Source organism: Cajanus cajan, chromosome 5 (assembly GCF_000230855.2).
Source record: "Cajanus cajan strain Asha chromosome 5, NIPB_CcT2T_4, whole genome shotgun sequence".
Lineage (NCBI taxonomy): Eukaryota > Viridiplantae > Streptophyta > Magnoliopsida > Fabales > Fabaceae > Cajanus > Cajanus cajan.
The window spans coordinates 19,083,021-19,092,112 of NC_138521.1; positions in this window are offsets into that span (position 1 = coordinate 19,083,021).

Consider the following 9,092-nt stretch of genomic DNA (forward strand, 5'->3'; position numbering starts at 1 on the left):
AGTGTCTTTCATGTTTCCTAGCTTAGAAAATACATTTGTGACCCATCCCATATTGTTAAATTTGACAGCATTTAATTAAAGGATAATCTCACCTATGAAACTATTCCTTTGAGGATTAAGTATAAGAGGGTGAAGCAACTAAGAGGTAAGGAAATTTCTTTAGTCAAGGTTGTTTAGGGAGGAAATTTTGAAGAAAGTGTTACATGTGAATTATAAATTCAGGCGCAAGAAGCATATCCATTTCTATTTTCTTCTAGTATTTTGTGATAATTAAATATGTTGGTTTTAGAAAATTATTTTAATTATTTTCATATGAATACATTGTGAGGTTTTATAATTAAAGGTTATATTATTTAAATATTTATTTAATAAGGAAAAGAACTTTTGGGATAACTTTGGTTGACATTTTTAACTAAAAGGTTAAAGGAAGGTTAAGTTTAAAAATAAAAGAAAAAAATAAAGCTGATCAGATTTTACGTTTCACATTTTTCACATACGCATTTATGCTTCAAAGCTCGGAGAACCTGAAGGAGGAGGAAACCACCCTGAAGTCGATCATCCATCTCTTTTTGCTTATAGAGGAAAGAAGGGTGAGAAACCTCGCTCTGGGTGTAGAAATATATGTTGAGTAATGGGACTGTCCCCAATCCTATTTGTGTTGTATGTCTATGTGTGAGGGGTTTTCCTCAAATGTGTCTTTTTCTTCTTTGTTTCTCCTTGATTGTTCTAATTAATGTAATTAGTATGTATGCATGAGTAGTGTTTGTGTTTGGTTTGTAATTGCAAATTTTGGTGTTCCTATGGATTCCTATGGGAAACCCTAAGGGAATAAATTGGTAGTTGTATGAGATGATTGCTTGATGACATGATTGTATGAGTAAATTGTACTATTTTTAATGTTTATTGCATGATTTATAACACTTTCACCGATTGTATGAATAGATTGATGATTTGGGTGCAAATTGCGAAAATCACAGATTTTAGAGTTTTTGATTGTAGAAACCACGTTGAGTGCCATTTCTGGTGTTAACCATCAAGGTGGTAGAGAGCCAGAAGTGTTGTTTGTGACCCTCACAGGCTGAGCGGCTGAGCGTGGCTAGAGCTGTCAAAACGGGCCAATTTGGCCCATGTGGGTCGGCCCACCTTAACCCACTTTAAAAACGAGCCAACCCAATCTAACCCATTTTTTATTTTGTCATAATTTTTTTGGCACGGCCTGGCCCACCATGGGTTGGTGGGTCACACGAGCCAGCCCACCATGGGTTGGTGGGTCACACGGGCCAGCCCACCAACCCACCAAAAAATTAAAAAAAAGTTTACCAAAAAAATTTAAAATTTCAAATAAACTATAAATTAACATAATAGTCATAAAATTAACATTATTAACAGTCATAACTCATCATACAAAATTAAATACAAACCATGATAAAAAGTCCAAAATAAAAGGTTTCAATGTTCCATCATACAAAATTAACTACAAACCATAATCAAAGTCCAACTCCAAAATGAAAAGTTTCAATGTTTCATTATACAAAATTAACTACAAACCATAATCAAACTCCAAACTTCAAAATAAAAGGTTTCAATGTTTTATCATACGAAAGTCTTGCAAAATAAACTTAATTAGATTCTTGCACGGAAATGTCAATAACAATTTCTTCTCTTTGCATATCCATTTTATCTCCATCTACAAATAGGAAAAAAAGTGTTAGGATGAGTTATTGTAAAAATAAATAAGAAATTTATCATTATAAAAATTACCTAATTCTTCAAAATCATGTAACCAATTTTGAGTTAGAATGAGTAACTCTACATTTTCAGGAAGAATGGTAGAACGATACTTAGTTGGCACCTGAGACCCAAGACTAAAAGCAGATTCACTAGCAACTGTAGTGATTGGAATATTTAGTACATCACAAGCCATCCGAGAGAGGTTTGGATAACAATCATGACGATCCCTCCAATAAGCTAACACATCTAACTTTTCATGAAACTTTGGATTAAGATTTCCTTCCTCCAAACATAGATCCAATTCAGATTTTCCATTAGCAGTAGCATTTTGGCTCAAATAATCAACATATTCCTAAGACGTTACAAAGAAAAATAAATTCAATATTCATTATTCAATGATAATTACTAAATAAAAAAGAAATTAAATAAAGTACTTTAAAAAATTATTAACTTACATCAAAGGTATCAAGTACTTGTTCATCATCTGTATATGAAATTAGTTATGGTGGAAGAAGAGACACATTGGAAGTTGAAGCATTTGACTCATTTGATTTTACTTTCTCACACTCTTCAAATAGTTCATAAATTTTCTTTCTTAAAACACTAATTTTCTCTTCAGAAGTAGAAGGCTCAATTTTTCTATAAGCAAATTGAATAGCTCTAAATTTCATTCATGGGTCAAGAATAGCACCAATTGCAAGAATCTCACAATAATCATGCCAATACTTTGAAAACTTAGTCATCATTTTTGAAGCCATCTCTTTAATCACTAGATCTTCACACATAACAAATTCACGCAAGAATTTTTCAATTTTCCAAACTTGCATAAAGTACCGATTAAATGTTGGATAAGTGGAGCCTGATATCAAATTTGTCATGACAAAAAAAGGCTTCAAGAACTCGCACATTCTCGTAGTCCTATTCCATTCATCATCTGATGGGCAATGAACATAATTCCTATCTCAAATAGCCAAACAACCAAATGCACGTTTGTATTTAATTGCACTATCAAGCATAACATGAGTGGAATTCCATCTAGTGGGCACATCCATTCTCAAACCCACCTTAGTATCAATACCCCTCACTTGAAGCACACTGATGGAAATCTAATCCCCAAGGATCCCTTTGGAAGAGGTAAGACCAAGAAGGGTGAAGGTTGATCCAAGGAAGCTCACACTTGAAGACCATTGGGCCTTTAACTAGGTCCATGGTTAGGAGGCTAGAGAAGGCTTCTAGAGAGGAGGTGCTTCTTAGACCTATGCTCAATATGAGTATTGAGTATAATTCCTCTTTTTAGTCTCATAGTCTCTATTGTACATACATTGTATAGTTTGATTTCTTGTACCTTGTATATAGTAGATACTTGTATAGGTGTATTTTTGCCTTTGTATTTGTGAGGCACTTTTTTTCCTTTTATTAGCTATTGTATATTGTTTCTAGGGTAGGTTACTTGGGCACTTTGACTCCATTTAACCTAATCTAGAAATATACTCTTTTCTTATTTTTCTAGTAGTAGGATTGGGAGTGGCATTAGCAAGCTAGAGAGTGTGACTAGCAAGCCAGAGAGTGTTACTAGCAATTGGACCAAGAGATGGACCTAGGCTAAATTTTTTATATTAGACTCATTTTACTCCTAATTTTTCATAGATTTGATTTAGCTAGGTTCCATTCACATTGGATGAACCTAACTAAACCAAATCAACATTTTTCAAAACCGGTTGGAGTAAAATAAAGTCCATGAGCCACCCACCTTGATTTGTGTTCACATTGCTTGTTCACATTCAAGCATAGAAGCTTGAAGCACAAGCTTCTCCTTAGCTTGCTTACCAATCATGCTAAGTGATTAGCTTGCTCTCCAAGCCTCTAGACCATGGATGGTTAGCTAGACCTTACCATGGTTCCTAGTGAACCATGGTTAAGGCTAGCTTGCTCTCCAAGCTTCCTACTCCTATATTTTCGTTTTTCTTTCATTGTAAAACACTTTTGGATGTATTGAGATTTCATTTCAGAAATATTATTCAGATTACTCTCTTCTAAAAGTCCCTAAACCTCTTTGATATTCATCCAATTCTCTTATCCCTTCACTAGAAGAGTGTGGTGAGAATTGAAGTGGCTTATCTCTTCATCAAGGAGTGGCGCCTCTTGGGGAGTTCTCCACCAAACCGTGGTGGTTCTAAGGTCTTCTCCTCCATTGGAGACCTTAGCAAAGCTTAGGAAGAATCAAGGAGCCGAAGATCTAGGGAGGAACTTGAAGAGGATTCACACCAATCCGGATTCTCCAACCAAGTTTCCATCACACACATTCCTTAAAAGAAATCTTTCTAGCTTTCGATCCTCTTACATATTTTATACTCTCTATAATTTCTTTCAAAGAACCACTAGCCACCCCCAAACCCTCTTGAACAATGAGGTTCAATATATGTGCACTACATCTCACATGAAAATATGAGCCATTACAAATCAAGTTGTTCTGCAAATTAAATTTTGCTTTCATGAAATTTACCATTGTTTCATTGGCACTTGCATTATCCAAAGTTATGGAAAACACTTTCCTATCTATCCCCCAATCAAGCAAGATTTCAAAGATTTTTTTTTTCCATTTCATGACCACCATGTGGAGGATCTAATTTAGAGAAGGCAAGAATCTTACTATTCAATTTCCAATTAGAATCAACAAAATGAGCAGTTACACAAATGTATCCTTCTTGAGTTATGCATGTCCAACAATTAGATGTTAAACAAATCCTACTATTAGCTTTACGCATTGCATTTTTCACCTTTACTTTTTCTTTATCATGAATCCTCCAAAGGTTAGAAACAGATGTGTTCCTACTAGGAATTCTTAACCCGGGATACAAATACAAAAGTAACTCCCTAATCCCTTATACTCAACAAAACTAAATGATAACCCATGATCAATAATAGCCCTTGAAAGAAAATCTTCAAAAAAATTTTGATCTATTTCTCTAGATCTCAACTTGCTAACTTGATCAATTATCATATTTCCAATTTGTGCAGATTTTTGATTTTTCTTTAAGATATCACACTTTTGCAAATGACGTAACATGGAAGAAGTTCCTATTTTTACACCACCACAAACATATTCATTACCACAATGGTTGCATTTAGCTTTTTCTTTACAATCTTTTACCCTAAGTTTAGTAAAATTATCCCAAACTTTAGACGTGGTTGTCTTAGGCTTCTTAGTTGGCCTCGTGATCGAAGCCGTATCCGGTCAAATAAATGCAATTAAATGTAGTATTAGGAAGTGACTCCTAGGTCGTCTCCCAAGGACCGTCTTTTACTGTTAAAGGCTTAAACACACGAAGTGGGGGGTTTGGTTCAGATTTTCAGTTTATACACAATAAAACGAAATAAAACAGCAAGTAAAACAGATTGGTTCCCTGCTCAGATTGCAACTCTTTTATCCCTGGCTCTCAAAAGATTTCTTTGTTCATAACTTAATCCTTGTTCCATCCGAGTTAACCAACTAAGTGAAGATTAACTCAAGATTTTCCTACACGAATTAAGCAAACGTATACAACATTAAACCTCCCCACAAGATTAAGCAACTTGTGACCAACCTGATTCATTAAGCATGAACAGGTGTCAAAAATGTTTCAGAGGTTCAATGAAGAAGAACCAAGCAGAACACAGATACAAATATAAATAAAACCTCAATCAGAGATAGCAATCTTCTCAAGGAGCCAACCCCTGGGTTTTTAGCCTTCCATTAAAACAGAAACAGAAACGAACACAGAAATGAAAATACAAACAGAAAATAAAACGAAAATAGAAATGAAAATGCAATGAAGGAAAACAAAACGAAAATGGACAATCTATATTTCAATCTGTATTCTTCAATGATTCAGATACAAAACGTAACACATAAGGCAAGAACAGAAGCAAAACATAAAACTCAGCTGAGAGCAAGAAAAACGTGAATAACAATGGAGTTTTTGAGCAGACAAGGAAAAACAAAACGTCCAGAACCTAAAGAGACCAAAACGTCCCAGAACAGGGAAGCCAAAACAAACGTAAAGGAACAAAGAATGAGAGAAGAGCTACGTAGTCACATCAGCCTCTCATGTTAGTGGCTGCCAAGTCAGCCCTACCTAGACCTAAATGACCTAAAACGAAATTGGGCCCCTCCACCATACAAGTCTGACCCAATTACAATAAATAGACTAAAAACTGAAAATAAATGTTGAGGTGGAAAATGGTGCAGTGGTGACATGGCAGATGACGTGGCAGCTCCTCTTGAAGTCCAACAATTAATTCCAAGCCCAAATAATTATTAAACTGCCCTGAAAATAAAATTTGGAATAATTAGATTCAGAAAATTCAAATTAGTTAAAATATGAATTACCGGTCCAATTAAAGCCCAAATAGAAAACAATGCAGAATATAAACAATTAAGCACAAATTAGAGATTAAAATAAGTACAGAAAGGTAAGAAAATAAGGGAAAATATTGACTCATCACCTCGAATCATCAATATCTTCAATAATAGGAGAAAGTTGTTCATTTAATCCAACATCAATAATTTGCTCATGAGTTTCAGATTCCATTATGTTTATTGAAAGCATTAATAAAAAGAAAGTTACTCATACAATCAAACACCAATATATCACTAGTAATGATCAGTAGAAACTACCACTCATAAATTTTTACTACACATTTTAACAATCTTCTTATCTCAAAATCTTCTAAAAAAATTGTCCTCATTTTATGCTGACTAATAAAAAAAATCATAAAAGAAGATATAAGAGTTAAAATGAAAAAGAAAAACTCGTATAATGGCTAAAATATAAAAAGTAATTGAAACATAAGTAACGACTAAATTATTAATTAACTTTTTATTTATTTTGTTCTTACGAGTTACACCAAATGTTCATTCTTTTATAAAAATATATCAACGATTATTGATTTTTTTTTTTGTTTTTTTAGTTATTAGTTAGTATCATTGAAGCATCCATTATAATACTTGATGTAATTTTAATTTAGTTTTAATGTAATATACATCATCCATTATTGTTATGAAAGCATAGGTAAAATATATGGATTTGATTATTTGGGCTTAGGTAACAAGGCGAAGGCCAATTTCATTGGAGCCCAAACCCAAACCATTATTAAAAGAACAAAATCCTACAAACCCTCTGAATCTCTCATCCCCAAAGCGTTTTGTTGCAGGCAGAGAGAGAAAAGTCGAAGTGGCGAAAGCAAAAGCAAAATGGGTCGCATAAAAACATTATATTTTCTACTTGAATTCTTATTTCCCTCAGACTTGAACATACCGTAGAAGAATTGATACAAGTAGTTGATTAATGCATGTAAGTTATATATGATGCTTAGAGCGTAATGAAGCTCTCATGAATTTGGAAGAGAAGAAAAGGAGAGAGCACCTTATAGGCTGAGTTCAACAACTGCAACGCAAGGCTCGTTCCCCTTGATGAGCACTTGGCACAAGGCAATGTGGCTGAGAATGGCCCTTAAGCCAAAGAAGTCATCCTCTGTGAGGTTCGCGAGGCGGGCAACGAGTTCCCTTCGAATCTTTGTGACGACGACGTGATCTTAATCCTGAAGATGAAGTTGTTGGTCTTCTTCCAAGCAGAACCTGTAGAAGGGGGCAGGAGGCATGGAGGTGGAGGGAAATTTGTTCCTTGCTAGAATAGGGTTTTGAGTCATTTGGCCATTTTGTTTTGAAATTTGGAGTTTGGTGTGTGCATGTCTCATTGTATTATCCGTTACAAGAAAAAAATAGGTGCGCTGGTGGGCTGCCCGACCCACCACGGGTTCATCCTGAGTGGGCCAGGTGAAAGTGGGCCGAGTTTAGATATACACACTTACTATAAATGTTTCATATATTTTGGCCCAACCCTGCCCGTTTTCAAGGTGGGTCGGGTTGGACCATGGGCCACAACCCATTTTGATGGCTCTAAGCGTTGCCCATGTTGAGTGTGAGTTTCACGTTGAGCATGGATCAACCAGAGAGTCAGGGTTACTCTCTGGAGGTCTAGCACTCAGCATCCAGTCTGCATTGAGCACCAGTTATTCTGTTGTGCTTCCTTCCTTCTCTGTTTGATGAATTATATTGGTGTAATGTAAATGTTATGTTACTTCTCTCTTGTAATCTATGATTGACAGTGATGTGAATTCTTATGTTGTTCAATGTTAACCTTTAATGAATACAATTGATTATTATATGATATGTGATAAATTAATATGGTTGAAACGACATGATGAGTTTATATGATAATGAGATATGATAATGTGATATGATGATGCATGGAGTCTTGATTTACATGCATCATTTGCATAAATATTTTTAAGGGTACGATATGGAATACATCATCAAGGAAATGCCCCCTTGTGTAAAAGCTTGGGAATCAGTCCTTGGGGATAACTCAATTTATAAGTCCTAGTCTCGCTTATTGTGTGCATGAGATGTATCTTGTGCGGCTTAACTATCCTGACTAGATCCTGGTAGTATGTCTTTCTAGTGAGAGTGTGTAGAGAGTGTGACCTAGCATGTACTTCTAGACTACTATATGTGTGTTGTTAGCGGCAATGCACCATGTGATATTTTATTGGTGCCACATACATGATAATATGTAGTTCATGTCTATTACATGTGCATTTTAATATTATATGTTAATTAGTTTTTATGTCATGGATGAATGAAGTGTGATATTGTTGTTAACCTATCTATGATATGTATATATGCATGTCTTGTTTGTATTTGGCTATTTGGTGTGAATTCCTACACTGTGAGACAGAATAAGATGTTTCTCACTCCCTTTACTTTTGTCTTGTTTTTCTTTGGTTGTTATGCAGGTGATCATCAGCATGAGACTTAGGATATTGGTGATGAAGCTTAGGCTTTAGTGTTAGGCTTTGTTTTGATAAGACATGTGACATCAGGGTGTAGATAAGACTAGATTAGGATCTTGTTTCTATTAATTTATATTGGAAATTTTATTTCTTTTATAATTTTCACTTATTATGCTATTTTGTTCAAGTTACATATGTGGTGCTCTCTATCTGAACATGTTTGGTATTTAATTATGAAGGATTATATTATATAGATTTTATTATTTATGTATTATGGTATTGCCGGGTAGAGGGTGTCTCATTATAAGTTTAAAAAGAATTGTTTGTTCTTGTACGTAGTGGTTACTTTCATTTGTTTTTTTATCAACAAAAAATATACTTTTAAGCGACCAAAGAGTTTTCATCGCTTTGTACATTTTTAGAACATCGAGTCAAGATATCAGTGATAAGTATCTTTCATTTTTAACAAATATTTTATTTTTCTTGTAGTATTTTATTAACCAATCACTTAAATAATTATTGTTACA